Raw genomic sequence first — 23094 nt, forward strand, 5'->3', positions numbered from 1 at the left:
GAGGAACAGGTCATGGATTTCAAATTGACATTGTGACACGTGTGACTCTAAGTACAATATAAAATCCATCACGGGCCCATTCTAATAGTAAACCTTCAACAGGTTTTTTGTTTGCCACTTTCGCTATTATGAGCCTCGTAAAAAGAAAAAATCGACGCGGGAGGGATGTTGCCTTTTTAAATTTTATTAAGGGGTTATGAACTCGCCTGTGTCTTTTAAATGGGGCGTTGTACATGAAACCGGGGTGAGATCAGTACAGGTAATTGCGTTTCTTTCACACAAATCAAAACTCATTTCAATAACTTTTTATTGAAATGAATAGATTTGTGCACAGATTTGTGTGTAAAAAAAAAAAAAGCTTTAGTGAAGAAGAGACGTGACATAATCAAAGACGGATTCCTCTCCGTAGAAAAGAAACGAAGAGGAACACTGCTGACATGAGCGCCGCCATGACATCATCCATTCCATAACAATGATCCATTGTTTTGCAAGGGGGGGGTTGGGGGGGGGCGCGAGGGGCAATGGTCTGTCCACGAGTTTTATTTGGCATTTTATGGCCGTTAGATCAGTGGCCAAGCTCAAAGGTGGCCGCTTGGTTGATAGTCCAGCGAGAGGAGAGGGGCTGCGGGACAGAGACGAGGGGGGGGTGGAGGCTTGGACGCAGGGTTTGAGGGTGGAGGAGGGTGGAGGAGGGTGGTGGAGGAGGGTGGGTTCCACTGGCAAGAGAGAAAGTGAGAGTGTGAGAGGAAGAAGAAGAAGAAGAAGACCACCACGGCAGACACAAGCCCCCTGGTTTTCAAAGCTCAATTTTCTTCATCCTTTCATCTCCTTCACATGGATCTCTGTCCCCCCCCCCCCCGACCCCCCCCCTCCCCCCCAGACAGACACATGACGGTGAAGCCAAATGGCTTAATACGCTGCAAATCCATGTCTGTACAGTGCGGAGGAAACAAAAAAAACGTCTATTACATGCTGCATCTCATGTTCCGTTGAAACAGAGCTCGGGCTTTCGGGGGGGTGAGGTTGTGTTGGGGGGGGTGCTTTTTTCGTATCATTACGGACTTCAAAAAGTAACGTGTGACATCACACGGCTCTGCTCCACGAATGTCCACTCGTGACGTCTTGGGCTCCCGAGCGTCGCCGGGCGCCCGATTAGCGACGACTTCAATAGCGACAACTGCGTTTTACTGCGGAGGGAATCAGGAGCCATCAAATAAAATCTAACTCAAACTGAAAGTTTCATTTAAATAAGCTTTCCTCGTGTAATGGCCATGGCTTAGGGGTTGTTTTTTTTTTTCTTCTTCTTTCGAGATCGTAAATACTTCTCTTTTAGCTCCGTGCGCGCTCCGTCCAACTGAAATAAAAGTGCAACCAGGGGACGTTTTCTTTCGACTCGCTCTCTGTTGCTGTTGGAGTCGACGACAATCTGTCTGCGATCTGCATGTGAAAGTGAGCAGCTGGGTCCAACGCGGGGAAGTTGTAAAGCGTCGCCGTCGCCATCGCGGGGAAACGCAGACAGAAATATATGATCTGAACGCCGAGGCCAAGTACGGAAACATGATGGATGTCGTGCGACTTTTCTTTCTTTCTCTCTTTCCACTCTCCACACTCGAGCTGGCAGAAGCCCCCCCCCCCCCCCCCCGTGCATTTTGAAAAACCGTGTGATCCATCGAAGCCCATTACCGCGAACGTAATTGAAAAGCAAAACAGAGTTCAATGGAGATTAAAGGGCAAACTTAATGCTATTACGGCCATGACATGTTTCCCGCTGATATATTTTTAAGTGTCCACCCCCCCCCCCCCCCCCACTCCCCCGAAACCCCAAACTTTTTTTACAACCCCCTGATTCATAAATGAAACCATTCTCCCCACGAAAATGTGCCTCGCTCCTTCTCCCCCCCCCTGTGACCAGTTATAAACCCTCGGACCGCCGTAATGTAATTTCGGATATTAGGGGCTGCGTTCGCTCGCCGCGGTGCTGGCAGGCCCGTCTGTGGCTCTCTGTGCTCCAATCAAACCGCAGGACTTAAGGATAATGTTTCCCCCTCCGCCGCCGCCATTAATATCGGTGGCTTTAAATACTGCGGCGGCTCCGACCAACCAGTAATATTGTGCTACCTGGCACCTCCGCCTGTTGACGATAAATCCTACTTCTCGCTCGGCCTCGCGTGTCGTCATCGCAAAGCGTTTCCCCGGTTACGGCGGCTGTTTGGGAACCAACAGGGCCGACTGTGTGACATGCCGAGCTGGTATTTGACAGCGCAGTCGCTCCAGGGCCTAGTCGAGAGGTGCAGAGATTCACGACAGCCACTTGTAGCGTTTCACAAGACGCCAGTTAAATACAAAATCAAAGGGATTTGACATCAGGACGGCAGAATCCCTTCAATGCTTCCGTCGCAGACTGACATCTAACCTGTGCAGACTGCACCTTACTCCCTGGACTCATTAAAAAATATCTCAAATGAGCACGTGAAGCTGTTTTTGCCTATTCGATAAATGTACATGCACCATATCGATTCTTGCACCTTTGGGTTCATATCTTCATGTTTGAATGCACTTATTGTAGGTCGCCTTGGACTGAAGCGTCTGCACAATGAATGTAATGTAAAAAGGAACCATTATATTATTTCAAAGCAGGATCAAAATCTGGAAGACATCTGTCGGTTATGGGCCAACGTCTACATTTTTTCAGATTAAGTCCCAACTTATCTCTTAAAGAACTTTGACCCCGACGTGATTTGAACACGCAACCTTCTGATCTGGAGTCAGACGCGCTGCCGTTGCGCCACGAGGTCTCACAGTTTGCAGGTTGCCCTTACTTGTTTTGCTCAGGCGGCCAGACTTGGTATAGCTGGTATAGCTGAGTGGGTCGCACCACTGACTTTGGTACAGAAGGTTCAATTCCAGGTCATCCTACTGTGGGTCGTTGATGCTGCCTGCCTCCATCATTGTGACATCTGGTGGTTGCAAACCGCAACCAACCGAGCACCTGACAGGGGACACTTTACTGTGGCGCGCGGCCAATTCCGTTTCCGTTTTTCCGGCAGCGTCTGGAAATTCAACATGAACGCGACGTATTCTGGAACCGTTTAGTTCAACAACCGTATTCAACACGACCTAGCAAACATGGAGACTCACACGGAGGTCGGGTCCACCTCATGGAACTATATTTAACTCATTGAGAATTGACGAAACACATGGAGATTATACATATATGAACACATAGTTACGGAAAATATATTCAATTTCTGTGAATAAGTTCTTCTAAATATCACACGCTGTAGCTTTAAACAGCAGATGAAGGTTCTCATTTGACTATGAGTCACAAGTAGAGCTACGGTTGAGGCCGTGTTCTTGGGGCCACACCCGGCTCAGTGCTTGCAACGTGATTGGTTGTACACTCTTCTTCTTCGTCATCGTTTTAATGGCGGTTGGCAAACCAGCGCAACAGGCGCATTAATCGGCACCTTCTGCTCCGGAGTGTTTTCCCTTTGTCCTCCGACAGCGGCAGATATTCAAATGTGGCGGGAAAAGCGAATGAATGAAAGTAGATGTAGTGACATTTTTTTACTGTAGTGCTTATTTGTTTTTAAAACCAAGTTGTCGGTTGATGTTACGGGCAGAGTACAAGGACAACGAATCATAACCCTGACCAAATTAAACGCAGCATTTAAATGCTTCAAAAGTGTCAAATTAAAGGAAAATATGTGAGATGTTTAGTCGGTGGACCAATGAACGAGGTCGTTCTTGTTTTCTTGGTGCCGTGTTCTCGGTTCACAGGCGTAACCCTCCTGAAAGTATCTGAGCTGATTCATTAATCGTGTGTGTGCAAATAGTCGAGCTCCCTCGACGAACGCTCCTCGCGTCTGTTTTCGCAGATTTACCAAATCCGTTTTTTTTTTTTATCGCTCTTGTTTATTTTGAAAAGCATTTCACACAGCGAAAACTGTTTAAGCGGCTTGCGGTTAGATACAGTAGCTTTAACGATCACGTCGTGCAACGTGCAGTGATGATAAAAGAAACCGGCTCAGTGTGTGTGTGTGTGTGCGTGTGTGCGTGTGTTACCTGGTGTGATCGCACTCTGCAATTAGACAGTGTGTTCACAGTTGTGCTGTATAAACATCTCCATTTTAGCAGGCGTGACTCATCTGATGCGCGCGCTGTGTAATTCTGCTTTGGCGTCGAACCGCATCCTGTTCAGACCGACGGCCGACTCTCATGACGGAGGCGGATGCATTATCGAAGCATCTTAGCGCCAAAAATGAAAATTACTAGGGAGAAAACGCACTGTGGCGGTTTCTCCCTCTTGTAATTCCCACATTTCATCTGTCACTTTTTCATTTTTCATTTTTTTTTTTTTTCTGTGCGTGCACCTGCAGGTGGAGGATTCTGCCACTCGAAGGTCATAGATAATAAAAAGCTTCCGTGTGTCACACGCGCACGCACACACGTGTATTTACTGTAGCTTTGGGGAGTGATTTATTGATTCAGTGACGGGCTGATTGACGCAATAAACACGACAGAACGTCCGGTTGATTGATTTACTGAATAAATGAGCTAAGACGTTTTTGAAATGTTGTTGGTTTTTGATTTGTTTTACGACACAATTATACGGAGTTGCCGGGTCCAAGAAGTGAAGCCTGAAGCCTGGATTCTCTGGAATCACCAGCGGGGGGGCGACTCCAATGGTTGCAAAAGGTTTCTATAGAAGTCTTTGAGAAAATGACTCTACTTCTCACTTGATTTGTAACGCCAGTAAAGATTTTATGGTTCAATCTCTAGTTTCAAGTCTTCTTCAACACAGCATGATGGTGATGATTCTGTAAAATTGTAGAATAAACCAATAAAGCACGTTGTGCGTTGGGGCGTGGGTACCGTGTGATTGACACCTAGTACTGTCCAATGTGTGCAGGGTGCCACACCCACCTGCTCCTCCAGAGAGATCTACTTCTGGTTTTAAAAACCCAAGATGGCGCCGGTCAAAATGGCAAAGTCGAGGCCTCGAAACGGCAGCTCACAAAAAAACCAATTGGTGACGCCGGCGGGTGGGTCGCCACACATAATGCAGAGTCCCTTCCTGGCAACACAGGCTTCTGGCAACATGTGTTGTAATGTCTGTATGAGAGGTGAGACTAAACCGACCAGGTCCTCCCAACGCTTGTGACCGACTTTGTCTTACGAGTCTCTCGCGCTCTAATACGACCGAATGGACCGCTTTAGCCCCGTCTACTGGAAGTATGCCACAAATGCTTTTATCGCCTCAGAGCATTGTGGGGGTTTTTATTTGATTTTCCAACATATGGGTGATGAGCTCGTAAAGGTCAGGGTAAGGGCCGCCGAGAGTCATCACAACGATTTTACGCGATTTAAGCAGATCTATTGACGCACAAACTTGACGGACTCAGCAGGTCTATGGCACGTCTAGCGCTGACCTCTAGTGGCCGTGCTCATAACGACTGCGGTCCACCTATGTCGCAATGAGCTGCTAGAACAAACGACCTATGTGGTCGTCCTTCTTACTTTTTTGCCGGAGGACGGTCGCGACTGAACGCAACGAGCTTCCGTGAATGTGACCGTGTCCCACGGAGCCCGTGAATCCTCTCCACTCGGACAGTGTGCTCGGAGCTTGTGGTCGTTCAACCGTGGATGAGTGACGAGGGCGATGCGCGAGCTTCTCTCCGAGGCTGCGCGGACTGAACAGCCGGGGGGAAAACCAAGAGATCGGGGAAAAACTGGGGGGAAAGTTGAGACTTCCAGGACTCGTACTCCGTCCTCAGGGCTGTCCGTCGAGCCCCCTGCGAACTCCTCTTTTGAGGGATACACGGTCAATGAATCCAGCGATTGTTGTGTTTCACCTGCTGCAAACTCACCACCACCACCCACCCAAAAATGTACGAAGCCTGTCTCCCACTCCTTCAGCTCTCTGAACTACTTAACCCACTATTACATCATCCCGACTGGATGTGCGCCAGACAGCACTTGGCCGCCTGCCAACTCGCTCTCTGTCTTTTTCATTTTTTGTTCCCCCCTTCGCACCGCAGCACAGATGCAGAAAACGTTTCGCGCACTTATTTTTTTCCCCTGTGACCTTTGTGCTCTCCGTTGCCCCTGTCGCTGACAGTCTTGTCAGACCCCCTGGCGAGGGGGTCGGAACAGGTCATCTTCTCATTTGACGCCGGCGCTCGCCGCGTGTGCGCCACTCGAGCGGCGGCGTGTGACGCCAGCCTCTCTGCATGAATGGCGGATTGTGCGCGTCCCTAAGTAAGCCCCGCAGGAGAATGTGCGCTGAAAGATGCCCTCCTCCTTATCAGTCAATGGGCGTAAGTCTCTCAGCAGGTATAAGGCCGGTGGGAAGGGCCCCGTTTCTTTAACTGTTATGAATAGGTGCTTTTCTTGCTTCCCTTCCCTCGAACCCTCTGGCCCTCGGGCGGATGCTGTGGACAGATGTCATTGCTTGGAAACTCCACAGAGCAGAAGTAAAGTGAAAAAAGGTCCTCGGCTCTTAAAACAAGAGCTTCACTGTCCGACGTGCAACTTTGTCAATTCCGACTAAACAGGGGGGCAACTTGCGGACAGATACGTTTCGCGTAGCCAAGGTTGATACGGATATTCTCTACTCCTCTTGTTGCTTTTTCATAGATGTTTTCGTCTCTTTTTTTTCGCAACTTGCGCAATTCTCAGCTCAAACGAGAAATGACAAAAATATTAGATAGATTCTCAAATCAATTCAACAGCCTGGTAAAAGGAGCAATGCAAGAATTCAAAAGAATTGCACCACATTACGTGAATACGCATCATGAGGCCGTGCAGGCTGGACACTTAACATGTTACATTAAGTATTTAAAATAAATAATAAATAATAATTCTAATAATAATTCATTTTGTTTATGGGTGCCATTCAAAGAACTCAAGGACACCTTACAGTTAAAACGAGCAAAATAAAAGTGCCAGTTATAACAGGCAGTTATAACCCAGAGGGTTAAATAAACATCTAACCCCCTGGTGCACAACATATTCAAAATCTTTTAATGCACAACATGGGTCAGAAATGACCCGTTCATTTTAAAATGTCACTTGATACATCGCCGAATGTTTCTTTGTCATATCTTTTCAAAATAAATTTAAAAATGAAACAAAGCAACATATCCATGAATTTGATGGCGAGTTGAGTTATGTGGGATCGGCCAGTAAAATTGCTCCTGACAGTGTTTATGTATTTTGAAAGAATTAATATTATTGTTCTTTAAGTCGTTTAATATTTCCATCAGACACATTGTGGGGTTGAAGTATACAGTAAAAATGGAAGTATAAGATAAGGTTGGAACTTTAGTACAGTAGTTGAGTAAATGTACTTCGTTACTCTGGAGCACTCAAGCCCTTTTCTTCCAAAACATAACATGTTTGTGTTATGGAATGTGAATTTATTTGTCTAACATCAGATGATTTCATTTCGATTCCCATTGGCCAACAGCAACAAGACCTTTTTTTTTTTTTTGAAGATATCTGACGTCATGACAGCGCTGAACTCTTCACATTGTGAAATTCCTCCAACCAAACATGTCGCCGCTACAACCGTCGTTCGATGAAGCCACACGTGACGATGAATGTATCCGTTGACTGAGATCGAATCGCACCTGCTGCGCTTGTTGATGCGCGGTCGAACACGTCCGAAACAATCAATCTGTCCGCGACGGGCAGTAACCGGACAGTAACCGGACAGTAACCGGACAGTAACCGGACAGTAACCGGACACGTCCACGTGGCCGTGGGGAGGTTTCAAAATCAATCTCCAGTATTTGCACAAGGCGGCAAATGTTATTCATAGTTTGGATTTTCCTTCTCTCGTTTCTTTTCCCTTCACACTTCATATTGCTGAGTTCGTTGTTTGTCTGCGGTATTTGTCAGTTGAGACGTGACGGGCTCAAATGAACTTTTCTTCTTTTTCCGTGTTATGATTCTCTGGAATCGTTTCTTGACAACGATAACAACACCAAATTCCCCTTCCATTCCCCTTTTTGTCCCTTTTCGTCAGTTTGCACTGGATTTAGACGTGAGTGTGGATCCTGTGGTTTCACAGGGGGGGGGGGGGGGGGGTGAGAAAACAACATTGAGCAGTTGGGGAGGGGAAGAAAAGAAAAAAAAAATCTGCATACTCCTCTTGTAAAATAAAAGGCAAACCTCATCTGGCAGGAACGGAGCTGAGCGTGTCCCGTCCTGAGGATTCGGAGTCAGCGCAGTGATCTCACCTGTTTGATCGAGTTATTTTGGGGGGGGGGGGTGGGCACACACTTTATGGCTCTTGATGAATTGCCTGACGGGTTAGCCGCGTCCCAAAAAAGAAATCAGGACGGGATCGTTTTACCTTGTAGCACTTTGATAATCTCAACAGACGTGTGATGAATTTACAGCAGCGAGTGACTACTGTTAGATAGAGATATACAATCGAGAAAGACTTTTTTTTTTTTTTTGGCGTGTATTGCGCAAAGCTCATGTCGTACAAACACTGCATCCATCACTCTCTCTCTCTCTCTCTCTCTCTCTCTCTCTCGACGATGGATGATTTACAAACCGCCGTTCACACTCAGGCGCACACGTGTTGACAGCCGTGCCAAAGCGTCGAGAGCTCGCACACAGATGCACAAACTCCTGCGCCTTGTCAACCAGTTGTGTAATTGCTGATTAATTTATAGACACAAAAATGCCTCATGGGCAGAAATAAAAAAAAAAAAAAAAATTCAAGGACTTTGTGTAGTGATGAGGGATTTTATGCACGGGACTTTTTGTGACATTTCGCACACAGCAACACCTCAACGGAGGATGATCGATGCTCCTGCTCTTGCAGGGGGTGGTGGTGGGGGGGCGAATATCGCATTACACGCGCAGACAGGTGTCTCCGTCCACACGAATCCTTACATTCGTTTCCCTGGTTTTCTCTACGGTTTATGGTGCTTAAAGTATTTGTCCCGGGATCCTCAGACACATGTCTCCTGGTGGAGAAAGTGGGGGGGGGGGGAACGCGACCTGGGGCCAAAACAACTCTGAGTTCCGAGCAAGGATTTCTCTGCTCTGCAAAACTTAAAAAAAAAAAAAGGATTTGGACCGACGTTGTACCGTGGTCGGCCATAATTCTTCAACATGTATTACTGTTTTTGCAATTTTGCATTTGTGAGCGAAATAACCGTGATGAAAGCCGATTTCTGAGCACAATGCATGTCGTTCCAAATAATGTAACACACAAAAGACAACCGGACTCTGTAAATTAAAAAAAATAAATAAATGGTGCAGTTTGTAAACATCACTCCTCGACACCTTAAAGCCCCAGTGTGTCATTTCCTGGCGGCACCTGGTGGTAAAGTTGCAAACCACAACCAACTGAGCGGCCGACAGGGGACACTTTATGGCGGCGCACCGCCGATTCCATTTCCGGTTCCCGGCCGCGTCTGAAAATTCAATGTGAACGCAACGTATTCAACACGACGTAGAAACATGGCGTCTCACACGGAGGTCGGGTCCACCTCATGGAACTATATTTAACTCATTCAGAGTTGACGAGAAAACACGGTGATTATACATATATGAACACATAGTTATGGACAATATATTCAATATCTGTGAATAAGTTCTCCTAAATATTACACCCTGTAGCTTTAAGAGACGTTGCTAGCGACAGACGCTACGACTCTGGGGTTTTGGCCTCGTGGTTAGCGCGTCGGTCTCCCGTACCCGAGGCGGCGAACCACGAACAGTGCGGTGACGAGGACAAGTACAAAGAGAGAAACCAGCTTTCTCCAAAAATCGCTCAGCGCTCCCTTTTAGGGCCTCGCAGACGAGCAGCGGAGGAGTGAAACGCTCCGTTTGAAGGGCACACCTGGGCCTTTAGGAAAAGAGCCTGTCATCGATTTTTACAAGTAGAGAGCGGTGAGATCTCCGGGGCGGGGGGGGGGGGGGCGGACGCTTCAACTCCTCTGAACGGCTTTATTGGCGGCTCTGCAGTCATTCCGTTGCTCCTCTTAAACCAATGCAACACTTAGAAGTGCGATGGAGTAACGCGGGGGCCCATTAGCCCGCCGCGCCGCGCGGCAACCAATGCCGCCGGTGCCGAGTGACATCGCCAGCAGCTGGGTCGTCGACGACATCCAGCCTGCAAGCGTTTAGGAGCCGCAAGGTGACCCAAGAAAAACGCAGCCGGGCGGAACGCCAGTGCTTTTAAACCAAAAGACTCAAGTTAAACATCTGGCATTTAAGAAGTAGAAGAGTAATGTAGCGAGATATCTGGACTAAGCTTTGTGCTTATATGCCAGATATAATCTTTTTTTCTACCCTGCCTATGTAGACGGCATACGCTCTTTCGCCGAGGATACGTTTTATGATGCTTTGCTTTGTAATCCGAGACTCAACTTCCTTGAACTTTTTATGAGTTTTTCTAGACTTTATGGGCGTGTGTCGTACACCGAGAAGTCAGCGGGGTCGGTGTTAAAATGATTTTTGTGTGCGTGTGTGTGTGTGTGTGTGTGTTTTTTACCCCACCGTTCAAATTCACTTTGGGAAACTGAGCCATGAAAGTAATTAAACGCATCCTTTCATGTAAAACGGTTCTTTAGCCTCAATTCAGACTGTAGAGATTTAGCGAACGGCGAGACTTTCTGCACAGGTGTGTGTGTGTGTGTGTGTGTGTGTGTGTGTGCAAACGTGTCACTCTCGCCTGTCGCAGCGGAGTGATCCGGAGGTGCTGAAAAACAGGCCAACTAAGCCGCTCCGAGGCCGCCGCCACCGTTTCACCCGCATTCCTCAGCTTAACATGTCAAGAGGAGAAACACATTACGAGATGCTGCCGTCCCTATGGGTATGAATTAAGCATGTGACAGCGGTGTGTGTGTGTGTGTGTGTGTGTGTGTTTTTAAGTGTGCCCTGCTCGTCGAAAAGGAATGTCCCCAGTCTACCCGGTCAAGTGGAACGGCAATCGAAACTGGAGAGCAGGTATCGCCTCAGCCTCGGCAGCGATACCGGCGAGGCCGCATCTCGCACTCGCCTCAACCCCTTTTAACTCGTCTGTCATCGGGCCGCGGCAACTCGAGCGGAAAGGGGGGTGGTGGGGGAATTACACGCTTCGCGAGCTGAGAGTCGACACAGTGTGTTCCCGAAAAAAGGGGGAAAAAAAGCTAAACTCTTTAGCCTCGGAGAGGTCAAATGAAAACTGTTAACCTTTGTTTTAAACGGCCTGTAACTGGGGTCGGCGGGGCGGTAATTAAAATTTACGGCGGAACATGACAGGATAATTTGACACTGCCACACGAGAGCATCATGCGAGCGGGACCGGCGACAGAGAAACGAGAACAGGCGACTGCATTTTGAAAGAAAGTGTGTTCGTTGGCTCGCGCAAATCTTTACCGTCGTAAAACCATCAAAGATATTTTTTTTTTTTTAAAAAGAGGAGTTTTGAGGTAAGTGCAAGTTTTGCACAAAGAAACGACCTCGTCCATCCAACAGAGACTTCATCGGGAGAAAGACAATAGGTAAACGATTATCTGCTGGTATTTCACGCTGGATGATACTTGGCCTGGGCCTCCCTTGTGAAACTGTCTCTCGGTGACATCGGGCCCTCGTCTCGTCCCTCGGGGCTGATTTACGCACCAAACATTTCTTATTCCGTCATTCGTGTTTGTTTGCCGGTTCCCTTAGCAACCGCGGGCTTGTTTTCACTGTACAGCACCTACTGTTACCCGTCCTGTTTCTGTCCCCTGACGCACAGGGCACAGTACATCGTCTCGACGATTGCCCAATCGCATTGTTTGTATTTGGGGACATCTCTCAGGAACAGAAGGAGCCTTTGTTCTGTCTGCAGTCAGACAGTTCTTGAGTATGCAGACACTGTGCGAGTGGACATATTATGTGGTTCTGGTTTCGGAGTAATTGCATTATTTCTGAAAACATCTCCCTTGTAATTTGGTGTTTTTTTAACCGTCTCATTTCCTTTTATTTGGTCTTATCAAAACACAGTTAAAAAAGCTCTGAGTGACGAGCTGTGGGCGACTTTGCTGATTCAACCGCTCACGCTAAACCATTACACGCTTGCTCAATTCCACCTTGGCATGACTCAAAGCGTTGCCATTGTCCGCGTAAGTACACCTTGGGAGAGTAAAGTTTTTACAAGGCTTTAGGTGCGGTCACTCTAAGGTTGAGTGATCTGCATTGTGGACAACCTGTGGAAGCAGATGGGGCGTGTTCGGCGATTGTCCCCCTGTTGGGAGCGCGTCTGTGTTCCCTCAACCCTGTGTTCCTTCATCCCTATGTTCCCTCAACCCTGTGTTCCTTCATCCCTATGTTCCCTCAACCCTTTGTTCCCTCAACCCTGTGTTCCTTCATCCCTATGTTCCCTCAACCCTATGTGCCCTCAACCCTATGTTCCCTCAACCCTGTATTCCCTCAACCCTGTGTTCCCTCAACCCTGTGTTCCCTCAACCCTTTGTTCCCTCAACCCTTTGTTCCCTCAACCCTATGTTCCCTCAACCTTATGTTCCCTCAACCTTATGTTCCCTCAACCCTTTGTTCCCTCAACCCTATGTTCCCTCAACCCTATGTTCCTTCAACCCTGTGTTCCCTCAACCCTTTGTTCCCTCAACCCTATGTTCCCTCAACCCTATGTTCCCTCAACCCTATGTTCCCTCAACCCCTATGTTCCTCGACCTTGTCTTCCCTCAGCCCTATGTTTCCTAACCCTAACATAGGGCCTAATTTTGATGCCGGGGAAATGTCATAGGCCTGAAGGGAACACAGGGTTGACCCCCCCGGTATTGTTACTGTCTTCAATTAATCTCTTAATCTTAATTTATCATTCACTAATTCATCTGGGGGAGTTTTCTTTTTGTAAGTTCAGTCTGAACAGGGGTTTGGTCAGTCACATTTCTTCTAAGAACACGTTGTGAGATGGAGTCATCCTAGTGGAACAGTTTTGTGATTTATTTCCAGAACATGCACACGTTCTACGCATGTTGCACCTGCAAAGTGGTGCAGCGCGTTTTTTAAGAGCGGGCAGTTAACTGTGGGCGCTCGCTGCTGCCTCCCCTTCCATTACCGCAGCATTAGCATTAGTCATTTGCACAGTTTACCCACGTAAATAACTCCCAGCTTTTATTAACTTCTCTTGACACCGTTTTTCTCTTGAAATTGCCCCTTTTTTTTAATTTTTATGGGCCACTTTTTCAAGATAATTGCATTTAAGTGAACCACTCGCACACGCAGCCGGTTGTAAAGCGCTCGCAGGAACTATAAAGGAACCTCTTTCTGCGCACATTTTCATGTACAGTTGGAGACGTCCTCTGCCAGGGGTATGAAGTCATGGTGCAAAATTCAAAACACGTTTCGCATGTGAGGCGCTCGAAAAAGGCGAAATTGCTCCTCCTTGGAGGAGAGGAACGAGAAAAGGTTAAAGCAACACGGAATTTTTTATTTTATAAAAACTCTCCTTGACTTCTGTTTTTTTCATTTTTTTTCATTTCAAAGTATCCACGATATTTTCCCTAAATCAGGGGCCGGACCGTCCCCCGTCCGTCCCCCGTCCGTCCCCCGTCCGTCCCCCGTCCGTCCCCCGTCCGTCCCCCGTCCGTCCCCCGACCCCCGACCCCCGACCGGGGCGGCCTGCGTGCGGCAACAGGTGCGGCCCACTGTCTCCTCTGATGGATATAATAGCTGCTCTCCGGCTGGGATTCTCAGAGGCAGCGTAATCCCGCCCTAATCTCCCTGTAATTCAGGGAGGATTGGGTTCTTCAGATGAGCAAGTGGAAACCTTTCGCTGGTGTGTGAGAGCTGGATACGTCTCAATTGGCCCCGGACAACAACAAAAAAAAAAAAAAGAAAAGACACAAAAAGAATTGGTTTGTTTTTACAGTCGCGTCTGTCTCTTTTTTGAAAAAGAAATCTGTTTTGGTCCACGTTCCAAAATCCATATGTGCAGCTTTGGTTGTAAAAACAGCTGCTGTTTTATTGTAGTTACTGTTTAGATATGATTTTATGTATAAATCTTAGAATGTGTGTGTAACGTTTACCAAGTTTTAATGTTGTGTAATAACGCAGATGTGATCTTTGTTCGCTCGCGGTGATGATTTATGTACTTATCATTGTCAAAACAAAGGTACAGTATCTCTGGCACACGGTCGTTCTTATCCACATCAGGGCCATTTCAACTCTTACAATATTAAAACATAATATGAAGATAAGGCTTTCATGAAATGAAGGTCACTAATCATTTTTACTATATTTCAGGGAATGGCCTTGCCATATTAAATATGATATAACAAACATTTATAATTGTTTTAAATCAGGAATATAGGTTTGGTTTGGTTTCATTTTCCTAAATGCTTTGTCAAAACATTTACTGAACTATGTTAACTTGGCTCAATTATGACTAATGCCTTCATGCTTTCTCTTTTTTCCTTCACTTATATGTATTTATATTATAATAGGTTTTTTTCATGTATCTAATCTCCGACAAAGTAAATTGATTAATTACAACTTTTACTCACTCTCACGCATCCTTTTTCTTTTTGGATTTCCGCCTACATGTTTATTTTTACAGTATCATCATCCTCATCATCATCATCATCATCGCTGTTTGCAGAAAGAATTTTCCTGAAGCCGTCAAGAAGAAATGTTTTATTGGATGAACGTGTTGAGTCCCGAACCCAAAAAATACATAATGCTGTCACAGAAACGGAACAGAATTAGAACCACACAATCTAATGTACACTCGCCACTGTAGCTGCAGTGCACTTTCCTTTTTATTTTTTTATTTTGAATGAATTGATTTAGGATTGAACGTTTGTGTCGTCTCTTTTGAAAATCAGCAGAAACAACCAGCTGCTGCTGCAGTTTCATTTGCAGGGTTTAAAAAATTAAAAAATCAAATAAAAAAATCAGGTGCTGGAATCTCACGGTAACACGTGAAAAAATGATCCAAAATAATCACATATTTTATGCTTGCGATCAACAATAGTATGATTATTTCTCAGTAGAATTGTCACCGGTGCAGATACAGTTCAGAAACAGTTCATGCTCGAGCCGTCAATCGACCAAACTACTTTGGGTAGATTGTTCTTTCCTGCGCGACAGAAGAGAGACACGAATAAATGCTCAGCAGTGTGTTTGACTTCCTGAGTGTGTGTGTGTGTGTGTGTGTGTGTGTGTGTGTGTGTGTGTGTGTGTGTGTGTGTGTGTGTGTGTGTGTGTGTGTGTGTGTGTGTGTGTGTGTGTGTGTGTGTGTGTGTGTGTGTGTGTGTGTGTGTGTGTGTGTGTGTGTGTGTGTGTGTGTGTGTGTGTGTGTGTGTGTGTGTGTGTGTGTGTGTGTGTGTGTGTGTGTGTGTGTGTGTGTGTGTGTGTGTGTGTGTGTGTGTGTGAGTCAATAAATGGCTACAGATGACTGCTGACTGAACAGGATGCCTTCTGCTGACATGTGTCACGGTGTCGTCCGTCCGGCTCACGGCGAGCACTAAGCTCACCCAGCAGGTTGCTGTCAACACACGAGTGGCCAAACCAAACTCACACACACACACACACACACACACACACACACACAGAGAGAGAGCACTCGCACACACCTCCAGTGTCTGTGTGTCTGTGTGTCTGTAGGCACACACACACACAGACACACACACACCTCCAGTGTGTGTGTGTGTGTGTGTGTGTGTGTGTGTGTGTGTCTGTAGGCACACAGACACACACACACATCAGCCAGGATTACTGTCAGAGAGGTTTTGTACATTGCACACTGTGAGTGACTGAGCGATCCACCTACATGTGCCAACAATTTCCTTTCACCTGAGGACAAAGGCGAGCGAGGGGGGGAGGGGGGGGGTGGGGGAGGAAGAGAGGGAGAAAAAAAAGAAAGAAGAAATGATGGGGAAGATACCAAATGTTTATTTTTATGGAACATCTTTTTGTCCGAGGGGGGAAGCGAGCGAGCGAAAGAAAGGCAGGTTGCATTCCCCCTTCTGTATTGTGGAGATGACAGATTTACCGTCTCAATAAAATAAAGAATTTGTAACGAGGCTCCTCGTCTTAATAGCTCTTGAGTCAGCGAGGGCCTTACGAGATGCCAATCTGCCCGCGATCCAGTTTTCCTTTCTTTCTTTTTCTATTTTCCGCCGTCAGGAGCGTGGGAGGTCTCTAAACTCACTTTGAGCTTTTTAATCCAATTAAGAAAACAATATTTCACGTGCGCAGAGGAGTCTGAGGGGCCTTTGTTCGCAATGACTCAGGCCCTAATGCGGCTTTTTCTACAAATCGCCTCCGAGATCTTTACTGATTGCGCGGAGAAAGAAACACTTAAGAGACCAAACACAGCCACATTCATTTCATCTTTTGGCGTCCCCGGATGTTTCGGACTCGTGAAGACGTAAATGTAGATTTGAAACTCGGGGGGGGGGGGGCGGAACAGAAACTCGGCGCGAAGATGCTTTTTCCGCTCGATGTGCGGAGAGAGGTTGATTGTCAAGAGATGACACTGGGTGGAAAACACAGAGGTATCAGGTGCCGTCTCTTGGCTGCCGCTCTGTTTGGGTAACCCCGCACAAGAAGCGCGTGCAACACGCTCGGCGAAGAAGCCGCGACACCCAGCATGCACCGGCGTGTGTGTGTGCACGTGCACGTGCACGCCGCGTGGTGCATGCACGTGCAACACGTTTGCATTCGGGCCTCTTGCAAAGTGCATGCAGCAGCACACGCGTGCAGACGTATGTTCTCGCTCTCTCTCTGCGCTCCGCCACGCAGCCCGACGTTGGACGCGCACGGCGCCCTGCCCCCGGTGTTTCACTAAATCATTTACGTCCCGCAGATGTTGCCAGTCAAGGGCGGAACACTGGCGTTCTTTGTGTGTTTGCGGCGGCCACTCACGGCTTTTCTTTTCTTCTTCTTCTTTTTTTTTTTTTACCAGATGTGTTTTCTACCAGAGAGCCAGTGTTGATAAAGATAGCAACCGTTTCGGTTTTGTATCCAAGGACGGTGTCGTTTTTGGAACAACAGTCCCCATTGTGTCTTCTGGTCCACTGACTCACCCCGAATACCAGTGTGAGTACCAGAGGAACTCACGCTGTAGACAGTGTGAGTTCATGTTGGATCTGTTTGAACATATTACAACATTTGGTCCAAAAGCATAATTCATTTTTGATTTTTTGTTTTCTTCCCCACGCCTGTGGGACAGATCCTTGTGTCGGACATGTTACCGTACGACCGTACGACGGTGGACAGCTGCTCTTTTTCGACTGTCAACTTTTACCCATGTAGTGTTGTTGTTGTTTCGTCATATTCTATAAATGACGCATGGATATTTATTTATTTTGACCGAGTGTTAGGCTGTCACATAAAACTGACACTTGTGTTGTTAGTAGGAAAAAGGAAACATACTATTATCAATCAGAGATAAAATAGTGACATGTAGGTTGTAAAAAAAGAAAGAAAAGAAAAGGCAGATGATTATACGTTGTAAAATATTTATTTTTTACTGCATTTCAGTTTGTGTAAATAGCCCGACAGTAATGTAGAAATGAATAATAATAACATAATAAGTTATAGTTTTATTTATAGTTTGGGCCTTTTTTGATCCGGTGATGTTAAACAAGTTGCACATGATGCAACAGGCCTGTACCTGCAAATAACACCTACACAACCTATCAGGAACATTCCAATCTAATTCAAAGAGAAACAGATTCATGGATTCATAATAGTTCAAATAATTCAAAAGTGCAACAGATGAGTAAATCATTCAGTTCTTTGAGTTGTGCAACAGACCCGGCCTGAAGTAGCAGCGTCTTTTTTCCTGCTCTATCGGCGTTCATGACGTCTCGCAGCTTCACGACAGACCCGAGTGGACGCGAGCCCCAGGAGCTGCGCTGGTGAAATACCAGAGGGGGCGTCGCTGAGGGGAGACACCGGGGAGAGGCCGCGGAAGAGTTAGAAGAGGAAAACTCATGAGGCAAATTTGTGCCACTAGCTCCAAATAATACGTATCAAAGAGGAATTCCAGGTGTGATGTTGTTTATGTAGGATATAATAGCTTTAAAAAAACCATTCTGATAATTATAAAAATGATTTATGTAGAGTCATCATGAATAGAACTGATCACATCCTCCAAAAGTTTTTTATTTAGGGTTTTCTCTGCGACCCAGTGAAATCTGACCCCCCCCGGTCCGAAGGTTGAGGCGACGGGGGTCAAAGCCAGTGCGTCTGACGAGCTGACCTTTGACCCCGGCACCCTGCCGCTCGCGACCGCCCGGATGAGACGCGAGACTAAGACAACACTCTCGCCGACACCTGGCTGTTGTTTCTGACCGCGCTCCTCCGTCCGCCGTGAAATCACATTGGCCCCGGAGCCAAGAGTCACACTCTGTGTGTGTGTGTGTGTGTGTGTGAGTGTGAGTGTGAGGGGTCATCGGTCTCTGCCATCCCTCTTTCTTCCTCCCCCCCCCCCGTCCCCAACATCTCTCCGAATGCCACGGCACATGAGAGGAGCGAGGATTAGAGAGAGTGTCCTCTCGGGTGACTCGTCCATCTGTCCCCGGGATCGAGTTGTAAGGAGGTTGCGATATCGGGCCGATTCATTTCAATCAACAGCAGATCCAATTCAAATAAGCCCCCTCGACTGCGAGGAAAATCCCCCCGACCCCGAGGCTCCGTTACCATGTTCCTTTGGAGCTCTCTCTCTCTCTCTCTCTCTCTCTCTTGTTCTTTCATTTGGCGTTCCCTCGCTGCTTCATCCCCAAACCTAATAGCGAGGCCACTTTTTTTTTCCAGTCGGCTAATCAGGAAGCACCTCGTCCCCGTTCATCGTGGAAATGGAATCATCGCCACCCACGCCACAGGAAAGAAAACACATCATCATGGCCCCTAATGCACTTTGTGCCCCTGCGTTTGTAGCGACCGCCTGATTTAATGATAATGCTTTGATCTCCGTTAATCGAGTTATCGTCGTTATTCGACCTCGGAACATTTCCGTGTATTTACCTCATTTATAACTCGGCCACGGGGAAATGTATGTGAAATATATATATATCGCTGCATAACTGATTATTCTCCCCCCAATGTATGAACAATATCGTCATGTGTCAAAATAACTTGTTTTCACTTTGAGCTCATTTTCCACAAAAAAAAAATGATCTGAAGCTTTTTATGCAAGACAAATATTATGCAACACACTTATTAATAACTCACCCACTGTTATGACTGCTGTCAGTAACCAGTTACAGAATTATTTTTGCCTTTGTCCACTTTTAAGACAAGACTACTTGAAAGTTGCATAAATACATTATTATATACATACAAATGTGATATTATGCTAAAAAAAAAAAAGCTGTAGCTGCATGTTGCAGGTATAAATTGAGAATCTTCAGTCGTGGATGATCCCAACGGATGGGAACTTTTCGTATTATTAGTAAAGTAAAAGATGACCAGCAACAGAAACAGTAAGTTCCCTTAACCTCAACCAAGCCGCACCAGATTTGCACAAACTCAGAGACGTATGTTCCCTAAATATGCCTGATTTTTTTTTTTTGCATCATTCTGTCTGGATCCATGCCAAAGTTTACGGGGCTCTTTCGTGTTCCACCCTTCCGACAAGTTCCGCTAAAAAACAAGCAGTTCTGTCATTTCTGCGTCATCCTGATGACATTATTTTTAATAATGATTCGTTAGCAGCGCAGCGGTGCACATGCAGGAAACGAGAAGCAGAAAGAATGAATCAGAACTCTGCTGCTCAGAGAACAAACTCTAAACTGCCAGTGTTTGTGACCCGTGGCGTACGGTTAGGGTGTTTCCTCGCCTCCTGCCCAGTGCATGCTGGGATAGGCCCCAGTGTCGCCCATGATGGATTAAGTTGACTGACGGCAATTTTTAAAAAAAAAAAAATGTTTTAACTGAACGAAGAAAAAATAATGAATTATCCAATCAGGAGCTGGCGTGGGTCTGTATACCGAGCATGTGAGGGCAGAGCTGCAGCGCGCACACACACACACACACACACACACACGTCCGAAGGGTTGACAGCCCGGAGATTCGACCGATGAACAAAAACAAAAAACAAAAATCATAACACAATAAAAGCGCCATTGTCTGAGGATTGTTGTGCATTGTGGAAGAATGTTTTTCTTTCGCCTGCCTTTCCTTTTGGCACCGGCCGACGTGATGAAGTGTGTCTGTCTTTTTGTCAATCAACGCGCACGCACACACACACACACACACACACACTCGCGGATATGAAGCACAAAATATCTCTCTTACATCTGCCATGCCCTCGTGTTTCATCAACTTTAAGTGCTTATGAAATTATCTATATTAAGTGATGGCTCGGGGCCTTTTTTTTTTTTTTTCCCTTCTTCTTCTTCTGCTTCACCAGTCAGCAATGTTGTTTGTGCAGTCCCCCCGGGGCAGAGAGAGAGAGAGAGAGAGAGAGAGAGAGAGAGAGAGAGAGAGAGAGAGAGAGAGAGAGAGAGAGAGAGAGAGAGAGAGAGAGAGAGAGAGAGAGAGAGAGAGAGAGAGAGAGAGAGAGAGAGAGAGAGAGAGAGAGAGAGAGAGAGAGAGAGAGAGAGAGAGAGAGAGAGAGAGAGAGAGAGAGAGAGAGAGAGAGAGAGAGAGAGAGAGAGAGAGAGAGAGAGAGAGAGAGAGAGAGAGAGAGAGAGAGAGAGAGAGAGAGAGAGAGAGAGACAGAGAGAGAGAGAGAGAGAGAGAGAGAGAGAGAGAGAGAGAGCTCACCTTGTCAAAGGCCTCAAAGACGGAGATATCGTCCTCCTTTTCATTTTCCCTCTCCCCACCCCCCCCCCCCCCCCCCCCCCCCCCCACGTCCAACTTCTCGTACATTTTCCAAAATTTTTCAAACTCTTGAACGCATCTCTGGCGAGAGTGAGTAACTCGTGCATGTGTCTCGGCCTGCGCGCCTCACCCCCTCCGAGCGCCGTGGCCCGCTGCCAGGCGCGGGGCAGATAGCATCTGGAAGGAAACACGACAGCGTTGCATGCTCAATTCGAGTGACTCGAGTGTTTATAGCAACCAGAGCCACAACAGGTGGAAGAGGGGATGCACCTTTGTGGCGGCACTGGGGAAAAAACACGGAGAAGGAGAGAAGAAGCTCTTTGCTCTTCGCGGAGCGGCGCCTTCCGACGCCTCGTGACAGCGAGTCGGGGAGGAACCGACTTCGGTGGAGCGCGCGCGTCACGTGTGCAGAGCGTTGTTCGTCGTCTGCGGACTGAAAGAACGAAGTCCGCAGCTTCATCTACTTGAGTAGAAGTTCAGATACTCCTGGTCGAATGTTGCTGCAATAAAAGTGAGAGTTGTCAAATTATTACTTGAGTTAAAGTACAAGGAGTACTTGCTTTTAAGTATTCAAAGTACTTTCTTTCCCCTCATCTCAACGCGTAGTATGCTGTACTCACCAGCGTAGCGCTGGGGTTTTGTGTTTTCTAAGTAATCGGTGTCATTGCATGAATTAAAAAATTGGCCAAATACATCGGTGGAGAGACCGAACAGAGTTCCTCTGACGGGCCCTCTCAACCCGCCCATCACGACTCAGCACGAGAATCTGTCAGCTGATCTGCCGACCGGTGACCAGAAGAAAGTAAAGTCTGAAGAGGACAGAGAGAAAAGAAAGAGATTCAAAACAAACCGAGGGATAACAGCTGTTCATTTCTTTCAATAGAAAGGTGCGCTAGCTATTAGCAAACTCCTACTACGACAGCTAGCCAGCGGCTACCTAGCTGAGATCGACACAGCTGCTATTGCTAGCTAGCTAACTAACTTTAAATTCGATCAATCCGCCCTTTTGTCTGGATCCATGCCAACATTTACCGCGTTCTTTTCGTGGCCCATGTTCCATCCTTGCAACAAGTTCCGTAAAAAATGCGTTTTGTATTTTTTTGAGTAATCGGGCTAAAAAACAGAACAGAGCAAAACAGACCAAAAGGTCACGGACGAAAAAACGTGAAAACCTCCCTGGCGAACTTACTGTGACTATTTCATAACACTCACTTGACATGTCCGAGCCTCGTCAAGCAAAACAATGTTTCAGGTTCATCTGTCAGGGTTGAGAAACATCTTCATTTCAAATAAGATATAATTAAATGCTGGTTATTATATAAGTATTTTAATAAGGATTCATAAGCAGCGCACCAGTGCACATGCAAAAAACAACCTGAATCATGTGGACGGACGAGTGATAGAAAGAAAAAAAGGAACTCTGTTGCTCAGAGAACAAACACTAAACTACCAGGCGCCTATAAATAAAATGCATTATTAATATTATTAGTACATGTGACCAGTCTTGGACCAAGACAACCACCTGCCGATGACGTCGTCTCTCTCGCTAGCTACCTGTCTCTAGTAGCGCGTGTGCGAGGTAGCGATACGTCACAACACCACTTGGACAATCGAGATACACGCAGAAACTGCATAGACACAGTTTATGGAGTTTTGCATTTTGTGAAGAAGAAAAAAATAATCATCCGCTGACTTCAACGCAAATGTGACGAGCAACGAGGGCCTTCGTAGAAATGAAGTGGAGTCAAAAGTAAAAAGGTTCCAAGAAAAACTAGCGCTCAAGTAAAGTACAAATACTCAAAAACTGTACTCCAGTGAAGAACAGCGGCCAATTAATATTTGATATATTACAACCTTTAAGGCAACATGTTTTTTTTATTTATGCCTCAAACTACACCTTGTAAAACAATTCATACGTTCACCTTATTATTATTTTTATTATTGTTACAACCTTATTCTTGTTATTTCAGCCCTTTCCTTGTCAGACACAGCAGCAGCACAACACACGCTGCATTCATCCTTTTCGAATTACTCTTATTATAGAACTTATTATTATTAAAGCCTGAAGTCATTTTGCCCCGAAGTTGCCCACAAAAACCACTCATGTCGAAGGCGCGATCTGTGATTCACGTCGGTTATTTATGACAATCTCTCCAGTGTGCGCTGGTGTGTTTTTCCTTTGAATAACCAACGGATGAGTCACTCACACACACACACTCACACACACACACACACACACACACATGCATCTGCCTCGCATGCAGCAGCTTGCATGCGCCTCTTTGCCATGAGCACAGCTGTCCG

The 23094-nt window shown here is 46.5% G+C and overlaps 1 long non-coding RNA gene and 1 other non-coding gene across 2 annotated transcripts in view; one reads left to right on the forward strand and one right to left on the reverse strand.

Annotated features, from left to right (window-relative positions):
- LOC118299464 overlaps nt 1-23094 on the forward strand; it is a 68752-nt gene that overhangs the window by 24644 nt on the left and 21014 nt on the right. The window lies entirely within an intron of this gene.
- Nucleotides 2724-2795, reverse strand: trnaw-cca. Its single transcript has one exon. It is a non-coding gene; the product is annotated as a tRNA-Trp (tRNA).

Source organism: Scophthalmus maximus, chromosome 11, assembly GCF_022379125.1.
Source record: "Scophthalmus maximus strain ysfricsl-2021 chromosome 11, ASM2237912v1, whole genome shotgun sequence".
NCBI lineage: Eukaryota > Metazoa > Chordata > Actinopteri > Pleuronectiformes > Scophthalmidae > Scophthalmus > Scophthalmus maximus.